This window comes from Haematobia irritans, chromosome 4 (assembly GCF_050003625.1).
Source record: "Haematobia irritans isolate KBUSLIRL chromosome 4, ASM5000362v1, whole genome shotgun sequence".
Classification (NCBI taxonomy): Eukaryota; Metazoa; Arthropoda; class Insecta; order Diptera; family Muscidae; genus Haematobia; species Haematobia irritans.
In genome coordinates, this window is record NC_134400.1 from 114,112,235 (window position 1) to 114,139,904 (window position 27,670).

A 27,670-nucleotide genomic window follows, 5' to 3' on the forward strand; every position below is an offset into this window, starting at 1 on the left:
AGCGAAAAGGACTTTAATTCGTGACCACCCTCAAAAAATTGAAAAATTCACCCAAAACCTAAAAAAATTTAAATTTTTATATGAAAAACTTCTTTTGCCCATATCTCCTTAAATATGCGTCCTAGAGCGAAAAGGACTTTAATTCGTGACCACCCCCAAAAAATTGAAAAATCCACCCAAAACCTAAAAAAATTTAAATTTTTATATGAAAAACTTCTTTTGCCCATATCTCCTAAACTAAGCGTCCTAGAGCGAAAAGGACTTTAATTCATGACCACCCTCAAAAAATTGAAAAATCCACCCAAAACCTAAAAAAAATTAAATTTTTATATGAAAAACTTCTTTTGCCCATATCTCCTAAACTAAGCGTCCTAGAGCGAGAAGGACTTTAATTCGTGACCACCCCCAAAAAATTGAAAAATCCACCCAAAACCTAAAAAAATTGAAATTTTTATATGAAAAACTTCTTTTGCCCATATCTCCTTAAATATGCGTCCTAGAGCGAAAAGGACTTTAATTCGTGACCACCCTCAAAAAATTGAAAAATCCACCCAAAACCTAAAAAAATTTAAATTTTTTGAAAAACTTCTTTTGCCCATATCTCCTTACATATGCGTCCTAGAGCGAAAAGGACTTTAATTCGTGACCACCCTCAAAAAATTGAAAAATCCACCCAAAACCTAAAAAAATTTAAATTTTTATATGAAAAACCTCTTTTGTCCATATCTCCTTAAATATGCGTCCTAGAGCGAAAAGGACTTTAATTCGTGACCACCCTCAAAAAATTGAAAAGTCCACCCAAAACCTAAAAAAATTTAAATTTTTATATGGAAAACTTCTTTTGCCCATATCTCCTAAACTAAGCGTCCTAGAGCGAAAAGGACTTTAATTCGTGACCACCCTCAAAAAATTGAAAAATTCACCCAAAACCTAAAAAAATTGAAATTTTTATATGAAAAACTTCTTTTGCCCATATCTCCTAAACTAAGCGTCCTAGAGCGAAAAGGACTTTAATTCATGACCACCCTCAAAAAATTGAAAAATCCACCCAAAACCTAAAAAAATTGAAATTTTTATATGAAAAACTTCTTTTGCCAATATCTCCTAAACTAAGCGTCCTAGAGCGAAAAGGACTTTAATTCATGACCACCCTCAAAAAATTGAAAAATCCACCTAAACCCTAAAAAAATTAAATTTTTATATGAAAAACTTCTTTTGCCCATATCTCCTAAACTAAGCGTCCTAGAGCGAAAAGGACTTTAATTCATGACCACCCTCAAAGAAATGAAAAATCCACCCAAAACCTAAAAAAATTGAAATTTTTATATGAAAAACTTCTTTTGCCCATATCTCCTAAACTAAGCGTCCTAGAGCGAAAAGGACTTTAATTCATGACCACCCTCAAAAAATTGAAAAATCCACCCAAAACCTAAAAAAATTGAAATTTTTATATGAAAAACTTCTTTTGCCCATATCTCCTTACATATGCGTCCTAGAGCGAAAAGGACTTTAATTCGTGACCACCCTCAAAAAATTGAAAAATCCACCCAAAACCTAAAAAAATTGAAATTTTTATATGAAAAACTTCTTTTGCCAATATCTCCTTACATATGCGTCCTAGAGCGAAAAGGACTTTAATTCGTGACCACCCTCAAAAAATTGAAAAATCCACCCAAAACCTAAAAAAATTGAAATTTTTATATGAAAAACTTCTTTTGCCCATATCTCCTTAAATATGCGTCCTAGAGCGAAAAGGACTTTAATTCGTGACCACCCCCAAAAAATTGAAAAATCCACCCAAAACCTAAAAAAATTTAAATTTTTATATGAAAAACTTCTTTTGCCCATATCTCCTAAACTAAGCGTCCTAGAGCGAAAAGGACTTTACTTCATGACCACCCTCAAAAAATTGAAAAATCCACCCAAAACCTAAAAAAATTTAAATTTTTATATGAAAAACTTCTTTTGCCCATATCTCCTAAACTAAGCGTCCTAGACCGAAAAGGACTTTAATTCGTGACCACCCCCAAAAAATTGAAAAATCCACCCAAAACCTAAAAAAATTTAAATTTTTATATGAAAAACTTCTTTTGCCCATATCTCCTTAAATTTGCGCCCTAGAGCGAAAAGGACTTTAATTCGTGACCACCCCCAAAAAATTGAAAAATGCACCCAAAACCTAAAAAAATTGAAATTTTTATATGAAAAACTTCTTTTGCCCATATCTCCTTACATATGCGTCCTAGAGCGAAAAGGACTTTAATTCGTGACTACCCTCAAAAAATTGAAAAATCCACCCAAAACCTAAAAAAATTTAAATTTTTATATGAAAAACTTCTTTTGTCCATATCTCCTTAAATATGCGTCCTAGAGCGAAAAGGACTTTAATTCGTGACCACCCTCAAAAAATTGAAAAGTCCACCCAAAATCTAAAAAAATTTAAATTTTTATATGAAAAACTTCTTTTGCCCATATCTCCTAAACTAAGCGTCCTAGAGCGAAAAGGACTTTAATTCATGACCACCCTCAAAAAATTGAAAAATCCACCCAAAACCTAAAAAAATTGAAATTTTTATATGAAAAACTTCTTTTGCCCATATCTCCTAAACTAAGCGTCCTAGAGCGAAAAGGACTTTAATTCATGACCACCCTCAAAAAATTGAAAAATCCACCCAAAACCTAAAAAAATTGAAATTTTTATATGAAAAACTTATTTTGCTCATATCTCCTAAACTAAGCGTCCTAGAGCGAAAAGGACTTTAATTCATGACCACCCTCAAAAAATTGAAAAATCCACCCAAAACCTAAAAAAATTTAAATTTTTATATGAAAAACTTCTTTTGCCCATATCTCCTAAACTAAGCGTCCTAGAGCGAAAAGGACTTTAATTCATGACCACCCTCAAAAAATTGAAAAATCCATCCAAAACCTAAAAAAATTTAAATTTTTATATGAAAAACTTCTTTTGCCCATATCTCCTAAACTAAGCGTCCTAGAGCGAAGAGGACTTTAATTCGTGACCACCCCCAAAAAATTGAAAAATCCACCCAAAACCTAAAAAAATTTAAATTTTTATATGAAAAACTTCTTTTGCCCATATCTCCTAAACTAAGCGTCCTAGAGCCAAAAAGACTTTAATTCGTGACCACCCTCAAAAAATTGAAAAATCCACCCAAAACCTAAAAAAATTGAAATTTTTATATGAAAAACTTCTTTTGCCCATATCTCCTAAACTAAGCGTCCTAGAGCGAAAAGGACTTTAATTCGTGACCACCCCCAAAAAATTGAAAAATCCACCCAAAACCTAAAAAAATTTAAATTTTTATATGAAAAACTTCTTTTGCACATATCTCCTAAACTAAGCGTCCTAGAGCGAAAAGGACTTTAATTCGTGACCACCCCCAAAAAATTGAAAAATCCACCCAAAACCTAAAAAAATTGAAATTTTTATATGAAATACTTCTTTTGCCCATATCTCCTTACATATGCGTCCTAGAGCGAAAAGGACTTTAATTCGTGACCACCCTCAAAAAATTGAAAAATCCACCCAAAACCTAAAAAAATTGAAATTTTTATATGAAAAACTTCTTTTGCCCATATCTCCTAAACTAAGCGTCCTAGAGCGAAAAGGACTTTAATTCATGACCACCCTCAACAAATTGAAAAATCCACCCAAAACCTAAAAAAATTTAAATTTTTATATGAAAAACTTCTTTTGCCCATATCTCCTAAACTAAGCGTCCTAGAGCGAAAAGGACTTTAATTCATGACCACCCTCAAAAAATTGAAAAATCCACCCAAAACCTAAAAAAAATTAAATTTTTATATGAAAAACTTCTTTTGCCCATATCTCCTAAACTAAGCGTCCTAGAGCGAAAAGGACTTTAATTCGTGACCACCCCCAAAAAATTGAAAAATCCACCCAAAACCTAAAAAAATTGAAATTTTTATATGAAAAACTTCTTTTGCCCATATCTCCTTAAATATGCGTCCTAGAGCGAAAAGGACTTTAATTCATGACCACCCTCAAAAAATTGAAAAATCCACCCAAAACCTAAAAAAATTTAAATTTTTATATGAAAAACTTCTTTTGCCCATATCTCCTAAACTAAGCGTCCTAGAGCGAAAAGGACTTTAATTCGTGACCACCCCCAAAAAATTGAAAAATCCACCCAAAACCTAAAAAAATTTAAATTTTTATATGAAAAACTTCTTTTGCCCATATCTCCTAAACTAAGCGTCCTAGAGCGAAAAGGACTTTAATTCGTGACCACCCTCAAAAAATTGAAAAATCCACCCAAAACCTAAAAAAATTGAAATTTTTATATGAAAAACTTCTTTTGCCCATATCTCCTTAAATATGCGTCCTAGAGCGAAAAGGACTTTAATTCGTGACTACCCCCAAAAAATTGAAAAATCCACCCAAAACCTAAAAAAATTTAAATTTTTATATGAAAAACTTCTTTTGCCCATATCTCCTTAAATATGCGTCCTAGAGCGAAAAGGACTTTAATTCATGACCACCCTCAAAAAATTGAAAAATCCACCCAAAACCTAAAAAAAATTAAATTTTTATATGAAAAACTTCTTTTGCCCATATCTCCTAAACTAAGCGTCCTAGACCGAAAAGGACTTTAATTCGTGACCACCCCCAAAAAATTGAAAAATCCACCCAAAACCTAAAAAATTGAAATTTTTATATGAAAAACTTCTTTTGCCCATATCTCCTTAAATATGCGCCCTAGAGCGAAGAGGACTTTAATTCGTGACCACCCCCAAAAAATTGAAAAATCCACCCAAAACCTAAAAAAATTGAAATTTTTATACGAAAAACTTCTTTTGCCCATATCTCCTAAACTAAGCGTCCTAGAGCGAAAAGGACTTTAATTCATGACCACCCTCAACAAATTGAAAAATCCACCCAAAACCCAAAAAAATTTAAATTTTTATATGAAAAACTTCTTTTGCCCATATCTCCTAAACTAAGCGTCCTAGAGCGAAAAGGACTTTAATTCATGACCACCCTCAAAAAATTGAAAAATCCACCCAAAACCTAAAAAAAATTAAATTTTTATATGAAAAACTTCTTTTGCCCATATCTCCTAAACTAAGCGTCCTAGAGCGAAAAGGACTTTAATTCGTGACCACCCCCAAAAAATTGAAAAATCCACCCAAAACCTAAAAAAATTGAAATTTTTATATGAAAAACTTCTTTTGCCCATATCTCCTTAAATATGCGTCCTAGAGCGAAAAGGACTTTAATTCGTGACCACCCCCAAAAAATTGAAAAATCCACCCAAAACCTAAAAAAATTGAAATTTTTATATGAAAAACTTCTTTTGCCCATATCTCCTAAACTAAGCGTCCTAGAGCGAAAAGGACTTTAATTCGTGACCACCCCCAAAAAATTTAAAAATCCACCCAAAACCTTAAAAAATAGAAATTTTTATATGAAAAACTTCTTTTGCCCATATCTCCTAAACTAAGCGTCCTAGAGCGAAAAGGACTTTAATTCGTGACCACCCCCAAAAAATTGAAAAATCCACCCAAAACCTAAAAAAATTGAAATTTTTATATGAAAAACTTCTTTTGCCCATATCTCCTTAAATATGCGTCCTAGAGCGAAAAGGACTTTAATTCGTGACCACCCCCAAAAAATTGAAAAATCCACCCAAAACCTAAAAAAAATTAAATTTTTATATGAAAAACTTCTTTTGCCCATATCTCCTAAACTAAGCGTCCTAGACCGAAAAATTTTTCAAAAAATTGAAAAATCCACCCAAAACCTAAAAAAAATTAAATTTTTATATGAAAAACTTCTTTTGCCCATATCTCCTAAACTAAGCGTCCTAGAGCGAAAAGGACTTTAATTCGTGACCACCCCCAAAAAATTGAAAAATCCACCCAAAACCTAAAAAAATTGAAATTTTTATATGAAAAACTTCTTTTGCCCATATCTCCTTAAATATGCGTCCTAGAGCGAAAAGGACTTTAATTCGTGACCACCCCCAAAAAATTGAAAAATCCACCCAAAACCTAAAAAAATTGAAATTTTTATATGAAAAACTTCTTTTGCCCATATCTCCTAAACTAAGCGTCCTAGAGCGAAAAGGACTTTAATTCGTGACCACCCCCAAAAAATTTAAAAATCCACCCAAAACCTTAAAAAATAGAAATTTTTATATGAAAAACTTCTTTTGCCCATATCTCCTAAACTAAGCGTCCTAGAGCGAAAAGGACTTTAATTCGTGACCACCCCCAAAAAATTGAAAAATCCACCCAAAACCTAAAAAAATTGAAATTTTTATATGAAAAACTTCTTTTGCCCATATCTCCTTAAATATGCGTCCTAGAGCGAAAAGGACTTTAATTCGTGACCACCCCCAAAAAATTGAAAAATCCACCCAAAACCTAAAAAAATTTAAATTTTTATATGAAAAACTTCTTTTGCCCATATCTCCTAAACTAAGCGTCCTAGACCGAAAAGGACTTTAATTCGTGACCACCCCCAAAAAATTGAAAAATCCACCCAAAACCTAAAAAAATTGAAATTTTTATATGAAAAACTTCTTTTGCCCATATCTCCTTAAATATGCGTCCTAGAGCGAAAAGGACTTTAATTCGTGACCACCCCCAAAAAATTGAAAAATCCACCCAAAACCTAAAAAAATTTAAATTTTTATATGAAAAACTTCTTTTGCCCATATCTCCTAAACTAAGCGTCCTAGAGCGAAAAGGACTTTAATTCATGACCACCCTCAAAAAATTGAAAAATCCACCCAAAACCTAAAAAAAATTAAATTTTTATATGAAAAACTTCTTTTGCCCATATCTCCTAAACTAAGCGTCCTAGAGCGAAAAGGACTTTAATTCGTGACCACCCCCAAAAAATTGAAAAATCCACCCAAAACCTAAAAAAATTGAAATTTTTATATGAAAAACTTCTTTTGCCCATATCTCCTTAAATATGCGTCCTAGAGCGAAAAGGACTTTAATTCGTGACCACCCCCAAAAAATTGAAAAATCCACCCAAAACCTAAAAAAATTGAAATTTTTATATGAAAAACTTCTTTCGCCCATATCTCCTAAACTAAGCGTCCTAGAGCGAAAAGGACTTTAGTTCATGACCACCCTCAAAAAATTGAAAAATCCACCCAAAACCTAAAAAAAAATTAAATTTTTATATGAAAAACTTCTTTTGCCCATATCTCCTTATATATGCGTCCTAGAGCGAAAAGGACTTTAATTCGTGACCACCCTCAAAAAATTGAAAAATCCACCCAAAACCTAAAAAAATTTAAATTTTTATATGAAAATCTTCTTTTGCCCATATCTCCTTACATATGCGTCCTAGAGCGAAAAGGACTATAATTCGTGACCACCCTCAAAAAATTGAAAAATCCACCCAAAACCTAAAAATATTGAAATTTTTATATGAAAAACTTCTTTTGCCCATATCTCCTAAACTAAGCGTCCTAGAGCGAAAAGGACTTTAATTTATGACCACCCTCAAAAAATTGAAAAATCCACCCAAAACCTAAAAAAATTTAAATTTTTATATGAAAAACTTCTTTTGCCCATATCTCCTAAACTAAGCGTCCTAGAGCGAAAAGGACATTAATTCATGACCACCCTCAAAAAATTGAAAAATCCACCCAAAACCTAAAAAAATTTAAATTTTTATATGAAAAACTTCTTTTGCCCATATCTCCTAAACTAAGCGTCCTAGAGCGAAAAGGACTTTAATTCATGACCACCCTCAAAAAATTGAAAAATCCACCTAAAAAAATTTAAATTTTTATATGAAAAACTTCTTTTGCCCATATCTCCTAAACTAAGCGTCCTAGAGCGAAAAGGACTTTAATTCGTGACCACCCTCAAAAAATTGAAAAATCCACCCAAAACCTAAAAAAATTGAAATTTTTATATGAAAAACTTTTTTTGCCCATATCTCCTTAAATATGCGTCCTAGAGCGAAAAGGACTTTAATTCGTGACCACCCTCAAAAAATTGAAAAATCCACCCAAAACCTAAAAAAATTGAAATTTTTATATGAAAAACTTCTTTTGCCCATATCTCCTAAACTAAGCGTCCTAGAGCGAAAAGGACTTTAATTCATGACCACGACAAATCCACCCAAAACCTAAAAAAATTGAAATTTTTATATGAAAAACTTCTGTTGCCCATATCTCCTAAACTAAGCGTCCTAGAGCGAAAAGGACTTTAATTCGTGACCACCCCCAAAAAATTGAAAAATCCACCCAAAACCTAAAAAAATTGAAATTTTTATATGAAAAACTTCTTTTGCCCATATCTCCTTAAATATGCGTCCTAGAGCGAAAAGGACTTTAATTCGTGACCACCCCCAAAAAATTGAAAAATCCACCCAAAACCTAAAAAAATTGAAATTTTTATATGAAAAACTTCTTTCGCCCATATCTCCTAAACTAAGCGTCCTAGAGCGAAAAGGACTTTAGTTCATGACCACCCTCAAAAAATTGAAAAATCCACCCAAAACCTAAAAAAAAATTAAATTTTTATATGAAAAACTTCTTTTGCCCATATCTCCTTATATATGCGTCCTAGAGCGAAAAGGACTTTAATTCGTGACCACCCTCAAAAAATTGAAAAATCCACCCAAAACCTAAAAAAATTTAAATTTTTATATGAAAATCTTCTTTTGCCCATATCTCCTTACATATGCGTCCTAGAGCGAAAAGGACTATAATTCGTGACCACCCTCAAAAAATTGAAAAATCCACCCAAAACCTAAAAATATTGAAATTTTTATATGAAAAACTTCTTTTGCCCATATCTCCTAAACTAAGCGTCCTAGAGCGAAAAGGACTTTAATTTATGACCACCCTCAAAAAATTGAAAAATCCACCCAAAACCTAAAAAAATTTAAATTTTTATATGAAAAACTTCTTTTGCCCATATCTCCTAAACTAAGCGTCCTAGAGCGAAAAGGACATTAATTCATGACCACCCTCAAAAAATTGAAAAATCCACCCAAAACCTAAAAAAATTTAAATTTTTATATGAAAAACTTCTTTTGCCCATATCTCCTAAACTAAGCGTCCTAGAGCGAAAAGGACTTTAATTCATGACCACCCTCAAAAAATTGAAAAATCCACCTAAAAAAATTTAAATTTTTATATGAAAAACTTCTTTTGCCCATATCTCCTAAACTAAGCGTCCTAGAGCGAAAAGGACTTTAATTCGTGACCACCCTCAAAAAATTGAAAAATCCACCCAAAACCTAAAAAAATTGAAATTTTTATATGAAAAACTTTTTTTGCCCATATCTCCTTAAATATGCGTCCTAGAGCGAAAAGGACTTTAATTCGTGACCACCCTCAAAAAATTGAAAAATCCACCCAAAACCTAAAAAAATTGAAATTTTTATATGAAAAACTTCTTTTGCCCATATCTCCTAAACTAAGCGTCCTAGAGCGAAAAGGACTTTAATTCATGACCACGACAAATCCACCCAAAACCTAAAAAAATTGAAATTTTTATATGAAAAACTTCTGTTGCCCATATCTCCTAAACTAAGCGTCCTAGAGCGAAAAGGACTTTAATTCATGACCACCCTCAAAAAATTGAAAAATCCACCCAAAACCTAAAAAAATTTAAATTTTTATGTGAAAAACTTCTTTTGCCCATATCTCCTTAAATATGCGTCCTAGAGCGAAAAGGACTTTAATTCGTGACCACCCTCAAAAAATTGAAAAATCCACCCAAAACCTAAAAAAATTGAAATTTTTATATGAAAAACTTCTTTTGCCCATATCTCCTAAACTAAGCGTCCTAGAGCGAAAAGGACTTTAATTCATGACCACCCTCAAAAAATTGAAAAATCCACCCAAAACCTAAAAAAATTTAAATTTTTATATGAAAAACTTCTTTTGCCCATATCTCCTAAACTAAGCGTCCTAGACCGAAAAGGACTTTAATTCGTGACCACCCCCAAAAAATTGAAAAATCCACCCAAAACCTAAAAAAATTGAAAATTTTATATGAAAAACTTCTTTTGCCCATATCTCCTAAACTAAGCGTCCTAGAGCGAAAAGGACTTTAATTCGTGACCACCCCCAAAAAATTTTAAAATCCACCCAAAACCTAAAAAAATTTAAATTTTTATGTGAAAAACTTCTTTTGCCCATATCTCCTTAAATATGCGCCCTAGAGCGAAAAGGACTTTAATTCGTGACCACCCTCAAAAAATTGAAAAATCCACCCAAAACCTAAAAAAATTTAAATTTTTATATGAAAACCTTCTTTTGCCCATATCTCCTTAAATATGCGTCCTAGAGCGAAAAGGACTTTAATTCGTGACCACCCTCAAAAAATTGAAAAATCCACCCAAAACCTAAAAAAAATTGAAATTTTTATATGAAAAACTTCTTTTGCCCATATCTCCTTAAATATGCGTCCTAGACCGAAAAGGACTTTAATTCGTGACCACCCCCAAAAAATTGAAAAATCCACCCAAAACCTAAAAAAATTGAAAATTTTATATGAAAAACTTCTTTTGCCCATATCTCCTAAACTAAGCGTCCTAGAGCGAAAAGGACTTTAATACATGACCACCCTCAAAAAATTGAAAAATCCACCCAAAACCTAAAAAAATTTAAATTTTTATATGAAAAACTTCTTTTGCCCATATCTCCTAAACTAAGCGTCCTAGACCGAAAAGGACTTTAATTCGTGACCACCCCCAAAAAATTGAAAAATCCACCCAAAACCTAAAAAAATTGAAATTTTTATATGAAAAACTTCTTTTGCCCATATCTCCTTAAATATGCGCCCTAGAGCGAAAAGGACTTTAATTCGTGACCACCCCCAAAAAATTGAAAAATCCACCCAAAACCTAAAAAAATTGAAATTTTTATATGAAAAACTTCTTTTGCCCATATCTCCTTAAATATGCGCCCTAGAGCGAAAAGGACTTTAATTCGAGACCACCCCCAAAAAATTGAAAAATCCACCCAAAACCTAAAAAAATTGAAATTTTTATATGAAAAACTTCTTTTGCCCATATCTCCTAAAATAAGCGTCCTAGAGCGAAAAGGACTTTAATTCATGACCACCCCCAAAAAATTGAAAAATCCACCTAAAACCTAAAAAAATTGAAATTTTTATATGAAAAACTTCTTTTGCCCATATCTCCTAAAATAAGCGTCCTAGAGCGAAAAGGACTTTAATTCATGACCACCATCAAAAAATTGAAAAATCCACCCAAAACCTAAAAAAATTTAAATTTTTATATGAAAAACTTCTTTTGCCCATATCTCCTAAACTAAGCGTCCTAGAGCGAAAAGGACTTTAATTCATGACCACCCTCAAAAAATTGAAAAATCCACCCAAAACCTAAAAAAATTGAAATTTTTATATGAAAAACTTCTTTTGCCCATATCTCCTTAAATATGCGTCCTAGAGCGAAAAGGACTTTAATTCGTGACCACCCCCAAAAAATTGAAAAATCCACCTAAAACCTAAAAAAATTGAAATTTTTATATGAAAAACTTCTTTTGCCCATATCTCCTAAACTAAGCGACCTAGAGCGAAAATGGACTTTAATTCATGACCACCCTCAAAAAATTGCAAAATCCACCCAAAACCTAAAAAAATTTAAATTTTTATATGAAAAACTTCTTTTGCCCATATCTCCTTAAATATGCGTCCTAGAGCGAAAAGGACTTTAATTCGTGACCACCCTCAAAAAATTGAAAAATCCACCCAAAACCTAAAAAAATTGAAATTTTTATATGAAAAACTTCTTTTGCCCATATCTCCTAAACTAAGCGTCCTAGAGCGAAAAGGACTTTAATTCGTGACCACCCCCAAAAAATTGAAAAATCCACCCAAAACCTAAAAAAATTTAAATTTTTATATGAAAAACTTCTTTTGCCCATATCTCCTAAACTAAGCGTCCTAGAGCGAAAAGGACTTTAATTCGGGACCACCCTCAAAACATTGAAAAATCCACCCAAAACCTAAAAAAATTGAAATTTTTATATGAAAAACTTCTTTTGCCCATATCTCCTTAAATATGCGTCCTAGAGCGAAAAGGACTTTAATTCGTGACCACCCCCAAAAAATTGAAAAATCCACCTAAAACCTAAAAAAATTGAAATTTTTATATGAAAAACTTCTTTTGCCAATATCTCCTAAACTAAGCGTCCTAGAGCGAAAAGGACTTTAATTCGTGACCACCCCCAAAAAAGTGAAAAATCCACCCAAAACCTAAAAAAATTTAAATTTTTATATGAAAAACTTCTTTTGCCCATATCTCCTAAACTAAGCGTCCTAGAGCGAAAAGGACTTTAATTCATGACCACCCTCAAAAAATTGAAAAATCCACCCAAAACCTAAAAAAAATTGAAATTTTTATATGAAAAACTTCTTTTGCCCATATCTCCTTAAATATGCGTCCTAGAGCGAAAAGGACTTTAATTCGTGACCACCCTCAAAAAATTGAAAAATCCACCCAAAACCTAAAAAAATTGAAATTTTTATATGAAAAACTTCTTTTGCCCATATCTCCTAAACTAAGCGTCCTAGAGCGAAAAGGACTTTAATTCGTGACCACCCCCAAAAAATTGAAAAATCCACCCAAAACCTAAAAAAATTGAAATTTTTATATGAAAAACTTCTTTTGCCCATATCTCCTAAACTAAGCGTCCTAGAGCGAAAAGGACTTTAATTCGGGACCACCCTCAAAAAATTGAAAAATCCACCCAAAACCTAAAAAAATTGAAATTTTTATATGAAAAACTTCTTTTGCCCATATCTCCTTAAATATGCGTCCTAGAGCGAAAAGGACTTTAATTCGTGACCACCCCCAAAAAATTAAAAAATCCTCCTAAAACCTAAAAAAATTGAAATTTTTATATGAAAAACTTCTTTTGCCAATATCTCCTAAACTAAGCGTCCTAGAGCGAAAAGGACTTTAATTCGTGACCTCCCCCAAAAAAGTGAAAAATCCACCCAAAACCTAAAAAAATTTAAATTTTTATATGAAAAACTTCTTTTGCCCATATCTCCTAAACTAAGCGTCCTAGAGCGAAAAGGACTTTAATTCATGACCACCCTCAAAAAATTGAAAAATCCACCCAAAACCTAAAAAAATTTAAATTTTTATATGAAAAACTTCTTTTGCCCATATCTCCTAAACTAAGCGTCCTAGACCGAAAAGGACTTTAATTCGTGACCACCCCCAAAAAATTGAAAAATCCACCCAAAACCTAAAAAAATTGAAATTTTTATATGAAAAACTTCTTTTGCCCATATCTCCTTAAATATGCGCCCTAGAGCGAAAAGGACTTTAATTCGTGACCACCCCCAAAAAATTGAAAAATCCACCCAAAACCTAAAAAAATTGAAATTTTTATATGAAAAACTTCTTTTGCCCATATCTCCTTAAATATGCGCCCTAGAGCGAAAAGGACTTTAATTCGTGACCACCCCCAAAAAATTGAAAAATCCACCCAAAACCTAAAAAAATTGAAATTTTTATATGAAAAACTTCTTTTGCCCATATCTCCTAAAATAAGCGTCCTAGAGCGAAAAGGACTTTAATTCATGACCACCATCAAAAAATTGAAAAATCCACCCAAAACCTAAAAAAATTTAAATTTTTATATGAAAAACTTCTTTTGCCCATATCTCCTAAACTAAGCGTCCTAGAGCGAAAAGGACTTTAATTCATGACCACCCTCAAAAAATTGAAAAATCCACCCAAAACCTAAAAAAATTGAAATTTTTATATGAAAAACTTCTTTTGCCCATATCTCCTAAACTAAGCGACCTAGAGCGAAAATGGACTTTAATTCATGACCACCCTCAAAAAATTGAAAAATCCACCCAAAACCTAAAAAAAATTAAATTTTTATATGAAAAACTTCTTTTGCCCATATCTCCTTAAATATGCGTCCTAGAGCGAAAAGGACTTTAATTCGTGACCACCCTCAAAAAATTGAAAAATCCACCCAAAACCTAAAAAAATTGAAATTTTTATATGAAAAACTTCTTTTGCCCATATCTCCTAAACTAAGCGTCCTAGAGCGAAAAGGACTTTAATTCGTGACCACCCCCAAAAAATTGAAAAATCCACCCAAAACCTAAAAAAATTTAAATTTTTATATGAAAAACTTCTTTTGCCCATATCTCCTAAACTAAGCGTCCTAGAGCGAAAAGGACTTTAATTCGGGACCACCCTCAAAAAATTGAAAAATCCACCCAAAACCTAAAAAAATTGAAATTTTTATATGAAAAACTTCTTTTGCCCATATCTCCTTAAATATGCGTCCTAGAGCGAAAAGGACTTTAATTCGTGACCACCCCCAAAAAATTGAAAAATCCACCTAAAACCTAAAAAAATTGAAATTTTTATATGAAAAACTTCTTTTGCCAATATCTCCTAAACTAAGCGTCCTAGAGCAAAAAGGACTTTAATTCGTGACCACCCCCAAAAAAGTGAAAAATCCACCCAAAACCTAAAAAAATTTAAATTTTTATATGAAAAACTTCTTTTGCCCATATCTCCTAAACTAAGCGTCCTAGAGCGAAAAGGACTTTAATTCATGACCACCCTCAAAAAATTGAAAAATCCACCCAAAACCTAAAAAAATTGAAATTTTTATATGAAAAACTTCTTTTGCCCATATCTCCTTAAATATTCGCCCTAGAGCGAAAAGGACTTTAATTCGTGACCACCCTCAAAAAATTGAAAAATCCACCTAAAACCTAAAAAAATTGAAATTTTTATATGAAAAACTTCTTTTGTCCATATCTCCTTAAATATGCGTCCTAGAGCGAAAAGGACTTTAATTCGTGACCACCCCCAAAAAATTGAAAAATCCACCCAAAACCTAAAAAAATTGAAATTTTTATATGAAAAACTTCTTTTGCCCATATCTCCTTAAATATGCGCCCTAGAGCGAAAAGGACTTTAATTCGTGACCACCCTGAAAAAATTGAAAAATCCACCCAAAACCTAAAACAATTTAAATTTTTATATGAAAAACTTCTTTTGCCCATATCTCCTTAAATATGCGTCCTAGAGCGAAAAGGACTTTAATTCGTGACCACCCTCAAAAAATTGAAAAATCCACCCAAAACCTAAAAAAATTGAAATTTTTATATGAAAAACTTCTTTTGCCCATATCTCCTAAACTAAGCGTCCTAGAGCGAAAAGGACTTTAATTCGTGACCACCCTCAAAAAATTAAAAAATCCACCCAAAACCTAAAAAAAATTGAAATTTTTATATGAAAAACTTCTTTTGCCCATATCTCCTTAAATATGCGTCCTAGAGCGAAAAGGACTTTAATTCGTGACCACCCTCAAAAAATTGAAAAATCCACCCAAAACCTAAAAAAATTGAAATCTTTATATGAAAAACTTATTTTGCCCATATCTCCTTGAATATGCGTCCTAGAGCGAAAAGGACTTTAATTCATGACCACCCTCAAAAAATTGAAAAATCCACCCAAAACCTAAAAAAATTGAAATTTTTATATGAAAAACTTCTTTTGCCCATATCTCCTAAACTAAGCGTCCTAGAGCGAAAAGGACTTTAATTCATGACCACCCCCAAAAAATCCACCCAAAACCTAAAAAAATTTAAATTTTTATATGAAAAACTTCTTTTGCCATTTCTCCTTAAATATGCGTCCTAGAGCGAAAAGGACTTTAATTCGTGACCACCCTCAAAAAATTGAAAAATCCACCCAAAACCTAAAAAAATTTAAATTTTTATATGAAAAACTTCTTTTGCCCATATCTCCTAATCTAAGCGTCCTAGAGCGAAAATGACTTTAATTCGTGACCACCCTCAAAAAATTGAAAAATCCACCCAAAACCTAAAAAAATTGAAATTTTTATATGAAAAACTTCTTTTGCCCATATCTCCTTAACTATGCGTCCTAGAGCGAAAAGGACTTTAATTCGTGACCACCCTCAAAAAATTGAAAAATCCACCCAAAACCTAAAAAAAGTGAAATTTTTATATGAAAAACTTCTTTTGCCCATATCTCCTAAACTAAGCGTCCTAGAGCGAAAAGGACTTTAATTCGTGACCACCCTCAAAAAATTGAAAAATCCACCCAAAACCTAAAAAAATTTAAATTTTTATATGAAAAACTTCTTTTGCCCATATCTCCTAAACTAAGCGTCCTAGAGCGAAAAGGACTTTAATTCGTGACCACCCCCAAAAAATTGAAAAATCCACCCAAAACCTACAAAAATTGAAATTTTTATATGAAAAACTTCTTTTGCCCATATCTCCTTAAATATGCGCCCTAGAGCGAAAAGGACTTTAATTCGTGACCACCCTCAAAAAATTGAAAAATCCACCCAAAACCTAAAAAAATTTAAATTTTTATATGAAAAACTTCTTTTGCCCATATCTCCTAAACTAAGCGTCCTAGAGCGAAAAGGACTTTAATTCATGACCACCCTCAAAAAATTAAAAAATCCACCCAAAACCTAAAAAAAAATTGAAATTTTTATATGAAAAACTTCTGTTGCCCATATCTCCTAAACTAAGCGTCCTAGAGCGAAAATGACTTTAATTCGTGACCACCCTCAAAAAATTGAAAAATCCACCCAAAACCTAAAAAAATTGAAATTTTTATATGAAAAACTTCTTTTGCCCATATCTCCTTAACTATGCGTCCTAGAGCGAAAAGGACTTTAATTCGTTACCACCCCCAAAAAATTTTAAAATCCACCCAAAACCTAAAAAAATTGAAATTTTTATATGAAAAACTTCTTTTGCCCATATCTCCTTAAATATGCGTCCTAGAGCGAAAAGGACTTTAATTCGTGACAACCCCCAAAAAATTGAAAAATCCACCCAAAACCTAAAAAATTGAAATTTTTATATGAAAAACTTCTTTTGCCCATATCTCCTTAAATATGCGCCCTAGAGCGAAAAGGACTTTAATTCGTGACCACCCTCAAAAAATTGAAATTTTTGTATGAAAAACTTCTTTTGCCCATATCTCCTTAAATATGCGTCCTAGAGCGAAAAGGACTTTAATTCGTGACCACATTCAAAAAATTGAAATTTTTGTATGAAAAACTTCTTTTGCCCATATCTCCTTAAATATGCGCCCTAGAGCGAAAAGGACTTTAATTCGTGACCACCCTCAAAAAATTGAAAAATCCACACAAAACCTAAAAAAATTGAAATTTTTATATGAAAAACTTCTTTTGCCCATATCTCCTTAAATATGCGTCCTAGAGCGAAAAAGACTTTAATTCATGACCACCCTCAAAAAATTGAAAAATCCACCCAAAACCTAAAAAAATTTAAATTTTTATATGAAAAACTTCTTTTGCCCATATCTCCTAAACTAAGCGTCCTAGAGCGAAAAGGACTTTAATTCATGACCACCCTCAAAAAATTGAAATTTTTGTATGAAAAACTTCTTTTGCCCATATCTCCTTAAATATGCGTCCTAGAGCGAAAAGGACTTTAATTCGTGACCACCCTCAAAAAATTGAAAAATCCACACAAAACCTAAAAAAATTGAAATTTTTATATGAAAAACTTCTTTTGCCCATATCTCCTTAAATATGCGTCCTAGAGCGAAAAAGACTTTAATTCATGACCACCCTCAAAAAATTAAAAAATCCACCCAAAACCTAAAAAAAATTGAAATTTTTATATGAAAAACTTCTTTTGCCCATATCTCCTTAAATATGCGTCCTAGAGCGAAAAGGACTTTAATTCGTGACCACCCTCAAAAAATTGAAAAATCCACCCAAAACCTAAAAAATTGAAATTTTTATATGAAAAACTTCTTTTGTCCATATCTCCTTAAATATGCGAAAAGGACTTTAATTCGTGACCACCCTCAAAAAATTGAAAAATCCACCCAAAACCTAAAAAAAATTAAATTTTTATATGAAAAACTTCTTTTGCCCATATCTCCTAAACTAAGCGTCCTAGAGCGAAAAGGACTTTAGTTCGTGACCACTCCCAAAAAATTGAAAAATCAACCCAAAACCTAAAAAAATTTAAATTTTTATATGAAAAACTTCTTTTGCCCATATCTCCTAAACTAAGCGTCTTAGAGCGAAAAGGACTTTAATTCATGACCACCCTCAAAAAATTGAAATTTTTGTATGAAAAACTTCTTTTGCCCATATCTCCTAAACTAAGCGTCCTAGAGCGAAAAAGACTTTAATTCATGACCACCCTCAAAAAATTGAAAAATCCACCCAAAACCTAAAAAAATTTAAATTTTTATATGAAAAACTTCTTTTGCCCATATCTCCTAAACTAAGCGTCCTAGAGCGAAAAGGACTTTAGTTCGTGACCACTCCCAAAAAATTGAAAAATCAACCCAAAACCTAAAAAAATTGAAATTTTTATATGAAAAACTTCTTTTGCCCATATCTCCTAAACTAAGCGTCCTAGAGCGAAAAGGACTTTAATTCGTGACCACCCCCAAAAAATTGAAAAATCCACCCAAAACCTAAAAAAATTGATATTTTTATATGAAAAACTTCTTTTGCCCATATCTCCTTAAATATGCGCCCTAGAGCGAAAAGGACTTTAATTCGTGACCACCCTCAAAAAATTGAAAAATCCACCCAAAACCTAAAAAAATTGAAATTTTTATATGAAAAACTTCTTTTGCCCATATCTCCTTAAATATGCGTCCTAGAGCGAAAAGGACTTTAATTCATGACCACCCTCAAAAAATTGAAAAATCCACCCAAAACCTAAAAAAATTTAAATTTTTATATGAAAAACTTCTTTTGCCCATATCTCCTAAACTAAGCGTCCTAGAGCGAAAAGGACTTTAATTCATGACCACCCTCAAAAAATTGAAATTTTTGTATGAAAAACTTCTTTTGCCCATATCTCCTTAAATATGCGTCCTAGAGCGAAAAGGACTTTAATTCGTGACCACCCCCAAAAAATTGAAAAATCCACCCAAAACCTAAAAAAATTTAAATTTTTATATGAAAAACTTCTTTTGCCCATATCTCCTTAAATATGCGTCCTAGAGCGAAAAGGACTTTAATTCGTGACCACCCTCAAAAAATTAAAAAATCCACCCAAAACCTAAAAAAAATTGAAATTTTTATATGAAAAACTTCTTTTGCCCATATCTCCTTAAATATGCGTCCTAGAGCGAAAAGGACTTTAATTCGTGACCACCATCAAAAAATTGAAAAATCCACCCAGAACCTAAAAAAATTGAAATTTTTATATGAAAAACTTCTTTTGTCCATATCTCCTTAAATATGCGTCCTAGAGCGAAAAGGACTTTAATTCGTGACCACCCTCAAAAAATTGAAAAATCGACCCAAAACCTAAAAAAATTTAAATTTTTATATGAAAAACTTCTTTTGCCCATATCTCCTAAACTAAGCGTCCTAGAGCGAAAAGGACTTTAATTCATGACCACCCTCAAAAAATTGAAAAATCCACCCAAAACCTAAAAAAATTTAAATTTTTATATGAAAAACTTCTTTTGCCCATATCTCCTAAACTAAGCGTCCTAGAGCGAAAAGGACTTCGTGACCACCCCCAAAAAATTGAAAAATCCACCCAAAACCTAAAAAATTGAAATTTTTATATGAAAAACTTCTTTTGCCCATATCTCCTTAAATATGCGTCCTAGAGCGAAAAGGACTTTAATTCGTGACCACCCTCAAAAAATTGAAAAATCCACCCAAAACCTAAAAAAATTGAAATTTTTATATGAAAAACTTCTTTTGCCCATATCTCCTTAAATATGCGTCCTAGAGCGAAAAGGACTTTAATTCGTGACCACCCCCAAAAAATTGAAAAATCCACCCAAAACCTAAAAAAATTGAAATTTTTATATGACAAACTTCTTTTGCCCATATCTCCGTAAATATGCGTCCTAGAGCGAAAAGGACTTTAATTCGTGACCACCCTCAAAAAATTGAAAAATCCACCCAAAACCTAAAAAAAGTGAAATTTTTATATGAAAAACTTCTTTTGCCCATATCTCCTAAACTAAGCGTCCTAGAGCGAAAAGGACTTCAATTCGTGACCACCCCCAAAAAATTGAAAAATCCACCCAAAACCTAAAAAAATTGAAATTTTTATATGAAAAACTTCTTTTGCCCATATCTCCTTAAATATGCGCCCTAGAGCGAAAAGGACTTTAATTCGTGACCACCCTCAAAAAATTGAAAAATCCACCCAAAACCAAAAAAAATTTAAATTTTTATATGAAAAACTTCTTTTGCCCATATCTCCTAAACTAAGCGTCCTTGAGCGAAAAGGACTTTAATTCATGACCACCCTCAAAAAATTAAAAAATCCACCCAAAACCTAAAAAAATTGAAATTTTTATATGAAAAACTTCTTTTGCCCATATCTCCTTAAATATGCGTCCTAGAGCGAAAAGGACTTTAATTCGTGACCACCCCCAAAAAATTGAAAAATCCACCCAAAACCTAAAAAAATTGAAATTTTTATATGACAAACTTCTTTTGCCCATATCTCCGTAAATATGCGTCCTAGAGCGAAAATGACTTTAATTCGTGACCACCCTCAAAAAATTGAAAAATCCACCCAAAACCTAAAAAAATTGAAATTTTTATATGAAAAACTTCTTTTGCCCATATCTCCTTAACTATGCGTCCTAGAGCGAAAAGGACTTTAATTCGTGACCACCCCCAAAAAATTTTAAAATCCACCCAAAACCTAAAAAAATTGAAATTTTTATATGAAAAACTTCTTTTGCCCATATCTCCTTAAATATGCGTCCTAGAGCGAAAAGGACTTTAATTCGTGACAACCCCCAAAAAATTGAAAAATCCACCCAAAACCTAAAAAATTGAAATTTTTATATGAAAAACTTCTTTTGCCCATATCTCCTTAAATATGCGCCCTAGAGCGAAAAGGACTTTAATTCGTGACCACCCTCAAAAAATTGAAATTTTTGTATGAAAAACTTCTTTTGCCCATATCTCCTTAAATATGCGTCCTAGAGCGAAAAGGACTTTAATTCGTGACCACATTCAAAAAATTGAAATTTTTGTATGAAAAACTTCTTTTGCCCATATCTCCTTAAATATGCGCCCTAGAGCGAAAAGGACTTTAATTCGTGACCACCCTCAAAAAATTGAAAAATCCACACAAAACCTAAAAAAATTGAAATTTTTATATGAAAAACTTCTTTTGCCCATATCTCCTTAAATATGCGTCCTAGAGCGAAAAAGACTTTAATTCATGACCACCCTCAAAAAATTGAAAAATCCACCCAAAACCTAAAAAAATTTAAATTTTTATATGAAAAACTTCTTTTGCCCATATCTCCTAAACTAAGCGTCCTAGAGCGAAAAGGACTTTAATTCATGACCACCCTCAAAAAATTGAAATTTTTGTATGAAAAACTTCTTTTGCCCATATCTCCTTAAATATGCGTCCTAGAGCGAAAAGGACTTTAATTCGTGACCACCCTCAAAAAATTGAAAAATCCACACAAAACCTAAAAAAATTGAAATTTTTATATGAAAAACTTCTTTTGCCCATATCTCCTTAAATATGCGTCCTAGAGCGAAAAAGACTTTAATTCATGACCACCCTCAAAAAATTAAAAAATCCACCCAAAACCTAAAAAAAATTGAAATTTTTATATGAAAAACTTCTTTTGCCCATATCTCCTTAAATATGCGTCCTAGAGCGAAAAGGACTTTAATTCGTGACCACCCTCAAAAAATTGAAAAATCCACCCAAAACCTAAAAAATTGAAATTTTTATATGAAAAACTTCTTTTGTCCATATCTCCTTAAATATGCGAAAAGGACTTTAATTCGTGACCACTCCCAAAAAATTGAAAAATCAACCCAAAACCTACAAAAATTTAAATTTTTATATGAAAAACTTCTTTTGCCCATATCTCCTAAACTAAGCGCCTTAGAGCGAAAAGGACTTTAATTCATGACCACCCTCAAAAAATTGAAATTTTTGTATGAAAAACTTCTTTTGCCCATATCTCCTAAACTAAGCGTCCTAGAGCGAAAAAGACTTTAATTCATGACCACCCTCAAAAAATTGAAAAATCCACCCAAAACCTAAAAAAATTTAAATTTTTATATGAAAAACTTCTTTTGCCCATATCTCCTAAACTAAGCGTCCTAGAGCGAAAAGGACTTTAGTTCGTGACCACTCCCAAAAAATTGAAAAATCAACCCAAAACCTAAAAAAATTGAAATTTTTATATGAAAAACTTCTTTTGCCCATATCTCCTAAACTAAGCGTCCTAGAGCGAAAAGGACTTTAATTCGTGACCACCCCCAAAAAATTGAAAAATCCACCCAAAACCTAAAAAAATTGAAATTTTTATATGAAAAACTTCTTTTGCCCATATCTCCTTAAATATGCGCCCTAGAGCGAAAAGGACTTTAATTCGTGACCACCCTCAAAAAATTGAAAAATCCACCCAAAACCTAAAAAAATTGAAATTTTTATATGAAAAACTTCTTTTGCCCATATCTCCTTAAATATGCGTCCTAGAGCGAAAAGGACTTTAATTCATGACCACCCTCAAAAAATTGAAAAATCCACCCAAAACCTAAAAAAATTTAAATTTTTATATGAAAAACTTCTTTTGCCCATATCTCCTAAACTAAGCGTCCTAGAGCGAAAAGGACTTTAATTCATGACCACCCTCAAAAAATTGAAATTTTTGTATGAAAAACTTCTTTTGCCCATATCTCCTTAAATATGCGTCCTAGAGCGAAAAGGACTTTAATTCGTGACCACCCCCAAAAAATTGAAAAATCCACCCAAAACCTAAAAAAATTTAAATTTTTATATGAAAAACTTCTTTTGCCCATATCTCCTTAAATATGCGTCCTAGAGCGAAAAGGACTTTAATTCGTGACCACCCTCAAAAAATTAAAAAATCCACCCAAAACCTAAAAAAAATTGAAATTTTTATATGAAAAACTTCTTTTGCCCATATCTCCTTAAATATGCGTCCTAGAGCGAAAAGGACTTTAATTCGTGACCACCATCAAAAAATTGAAAAATCCACCCAGAACCTAAAAAAATTGAAATTTTTATATGAAAAACTTCTTTTGTCCATATCTCCTTAAATATGCGTCCTAGAGCGAAAAGGACTTTAATTCGTGACCACCCTCAAAAAATTGAAAAATCGACCCAAAACCTAAAAAAATTTAAATTTTTATATGAAAAACTTCTTTTGCCCATATCTCCTAAACTAAGCGTCCTAGAGCGAAAAGGACTTTAATTCATGACCACCCTCAAAAAATTGAAAAATCCACCCAAAACCTAAAAAAATTTAAATTTTTATATGAAAAACTTCTTTTGCCCATATCTCCTAAACTAAGCGTCCTAGAGCGAAAAGGACTTCGTGACCACCCCCAAAAAATTGAAAAATCCACCCAAAACCTAAAAAAATTGAAATTTTTATATGACAAACTTCTTTTGCCCATATCTCCGTAAATATGCGTCCTAGAGCGAAAAGGACTTTAATTCGTGACCACCCTCAAAAAATTGAAAAATCCACCCAAAACCTAAAAAAAGTGAAATTTTTATATGAAAAACTTCTTTTGCCCATATCTCCTAAACTAAGCGTCCTAGAGCGAAAAGGACTTCAATTCGTGACCACCCCCAAAAAATTGAAAAATCCACCCAAAACCTAAAAAAATTGAAATTTTTATATGAAAAACTTCTTTTGCCCATATCTCCTTAAATATGCGCCCTAGAGCGAAAAGGACTTTAATTCGTGACCACCCTCAAAAAATTGAAAAATCCACCCAAAACCAAAAAAAATTTAAATTTTTATATGAAAAACTTCTTTTGCCCATATCTCCTAAACTAAGCGTCCTTGAGCGAAAAGGACTTTAATTCATGACCACCCTCAAAAAATTAAAAAATCCACCCAAAACCTAAAAAAATTGAAATTTTTATATGAAAAACTTCTTTTGCCCATATCTCCTTAAATATGCGTCCTAGAGCGAAAAGGACTTTAATTCGTGACAACCCCCAAAAAATTGAAAAATCCACCCAAAACCTAAAAAATTGAAATTTTTATATGAAAAACTTCTTTTGCCCATATCTCCTTAAATATGCGCCCTAGAGCGAAAAGGACTTTAATTCGTGACCACCCTCAAAAAATTGAAATTTTTGTATGAAAAACTTCTTTTGCCCATATCTCCTTAAATATGCGTCCTAGAGCGAAAAGGACTTTAATTCGTGACCACATTCAAAAAATTGAAATTTTTGTATGAAAAACTTCTTTTGCCCATATCTCCTTAAATATGCGCCCTAGAGCGAAAAGGACTTTAATTCGTGACCACCCTCAAAAAATTGAAAAATCCACACAAAACCTAAAAAAATTGAAATTTTTATATGAAAAACTTCTTTTGCCCATATCTCCTTAAATATGCGTCCTAGAGCGAAAAAGACTTTAATTCATGACCACCCTCAAAAAATTGAAAAATCCACCCAAAACCTAAAAAAATTTAAATTTTTATATGAAAAACTTCTTTTGCCCATATCTCCTAAACTAAGCGTCCTAGAGCGAAAAGGACTTTAATTCATGACCACCCTCAAAAAATTGAAATTTTTGTATGAAAAACTTCTTTTGCCCATATCTCCTTAAATATGCGTCCTAGAGCGAAAAGGACTTTAATTCGTGACCACCCTCAAAAAATTGAAAAATCCACACAAAACCTAAAAAAATTGAAATTTTTATATGAAAAACTTCTTTTGCCCATATCTCCTTAAATATGCGTCCTAGAGCGAAAAAGACTTTAATTCATGACCACCCTCAAAAAATTAAAAAATCCACCCAAAACCTAAAAAAAATTGAAATTTTTATATGAAAAACTTCTTTTGCCCATATCTCCTTAAATATGCGTCCTAGAGCGAAAAGGACTTTAATTCGTGACCACCCTCAAAAAATTGAAAAATCCACCCAAAACCTAAAAAATTGAAATTTTTATATGAAAAACTTCTTTTGTCCATATCTCCTTAAATATGCGAAAAGGACTTTAATTCGTGACCACTCCCAAAAAATTGAAAAATCAACCCAAAACCTAAAAAAATTTAAATTTTTATATGAAAAACTTCTTTTGCCCATATCTCCTAAACTAAGCGCCTTAGAGCGAAAAGGACTTTAATTCATGACCACCCTCAAAAAATTGAAATTTTTGTATGAAAAACTTCTTTTGCCCATATCTCCTAAACTAAGCGTCCTAGAGCGAAAAAGACTTTAATTCATGACCACCCTCAAAAAATTGAAAAATCCACCCAAAACCTAAAAAAATTTAAATTTTTATATGAAAAACTTCTTTTGCCCATATCTCCTAAACTAAGCGTCCTAGAGCGAAAAGGACTTTAGTTCGTGACCACTCCCAAAAAATTGAAAAATCAACCCAAAACCTAAAAAAATTGAAATTTTTATATGAAAAACTTCTTTTGCCCATATCTCCTAAACTAAGCGTCCTAGAGCGAAAAGGACTTTAATTCGTGACCACCCCCAAAAAATTGAAAAATCCACCCAAAACCTAAAAAAATTGAAATTTTTATATGAAAAACTTCTTTTGCCCATATCTCCTTAAATATGCGCCCTAGAGCGAAAAGGACTTTAATTCGTGACCACCCTCAAAAAATTGAAAAATCCACCCAAAACCTAAAAAAATTGAAATTTTTATATGAAAAACTTCTTTTGCCCATATCTCCTTAAATATGCGTCCTAGAGCGAAAAGGACTTTAATTCATGACCACCCTCAAAAAATTGAAAAATCCACCCAAAACCTAAAAAAATTTAAATTTTTATATGAAAAACTTCTTTTGCCCATATCTCCTAAACTAAGCGTCCTAGAGCGAAAAGGACTTTAATTCATGACCACCCTCAAAAAATTGAAATTTTTGTATGAAAAACTTCTTTTGCCCATATCTCCTTAAATATGCGTCCTAGAGCGAAAAGGACTTTAATTCGTGACCACCCCCAAAAAATTGAAAAATCCACCCAAAACCTAAAAAAATTTAAATTTTTATATGAAAAACTTCTTTTGCCCATATCTCCTTAAATATGCGTCCTAGAGCGAAAAGGACTTTAATTCGTGACCACCCTCAAAAAATTAAAAAATCCACCCAAAACCTAAAAAAAATTGAAATTTTTATATGAAAAACTTCTTTTGCCCATATCTCCTTAAATATGCGTCCTAGAGCGAAAAGGACTTTAATTCGTGACCACCATCAAAAAATTGAAAAATCCACCCAGAACCTAAAAAAATTGAAATTTTTATATGAAAAACTTCTTTTGTCCATATCTCCTTAAATATGCGTCCTAGAGCGAAAAGGACTTTAATTCGTGACCACCCTCAAAAAATTGAAAAATCGACCCAAAACCTAAAAAAATTTAAATTTTTATATGAAAAACTTCTTTTGCCCATATCTCCTAAACTAAGCGTCCTAGAGCGAAAAGGACTTTAATTCATGACCACCCTCAAAAAATTGAAAAATCCACCCAAAACCTAAAAAAATTTAAATTTTTATATGAAAAACTTCTTTTGCCCATATCTCCTAAACTAAGCGTCCTAGAGCGAAAAGGACTTCGTGACCACCCCCAAAAAATTGAAAAATCCACCCAAAACCTAAAAAAATTGAAATTTTTATATGACAAACTTCTTTTGCCCATATCTCCGTAAATATGCGTCCTAGAGCGAAAAGGACTTTAATTCGTGACCACCCTCAAAAAATTGAAAAATCCACCCAAAACCTAAAAAAAGTGAAATTTTTATATGAAAAACTTCTTTTGCCCATATCTCCTAAACTAAGCGTCCTAGAGCGAAAAGGACTTCAATTCGTGACCACCCCCAAAAAATTGAAAAATCCACCCAAAACCTAAAAAAATTGAAATTTTTATATGAAAAACTTCTTTTGCCCATATCTCCTTAAATATGCGCCCTAGAGCGAAAAGGACTTTAATTCGTGACCACCCTCAAAAAATTGAAAAATCCACCCAAAACCAAAAAAAATTTAAATTTTTATATGAAAAACTTCTTTTGCCCATATCTCCTAAACTAAGCGTCCTTGAGCGAAAAGGACTTTAATTCATGACCACCCTCAAAAAATTAAAAAATCCACCCAAAACCTAAAAAAATTGAAATTTTTATATGAAAAACTTCTTTTGCCCATATCTCCTTAAATATGCGTCCTAGAGCGAAAAGGACTTTAATTCGTGACCACCCCCAAAAAATTGAAAAATCCACCCAAAACCACCCAAAACCTAAAAAAATTGAAATTTTTATATGAAAAACTTCTTTTGCCCATATCTCCTTAAATATGCGTCCTAGAGCGAAAAGGACTTTAATTCGTGACCACCCCCAAAAAATTGAAAAATCCACCCAAAACCTAAAAAAATTGAAATTTTTATATGAAAAACTTCTTTTGCCCATATCTCCTTAAATATGCGCCCTAGAGCGAAAAGGACTTTAATTCGTGACCACCCTCAAAAAATTAAAAAATCCACCCAAAACCTAAAAAAATGAAATTTTTATATGAAAAACTTCTTTTGCCCATATCTCCTTAAATATGCGTCCTAGAGCGAAAAGGACTTTAATTCGTGACCACCCTCAAAAAATTGAAAAATCCACCCAAAACCTAAAAAATTGAAATTTTT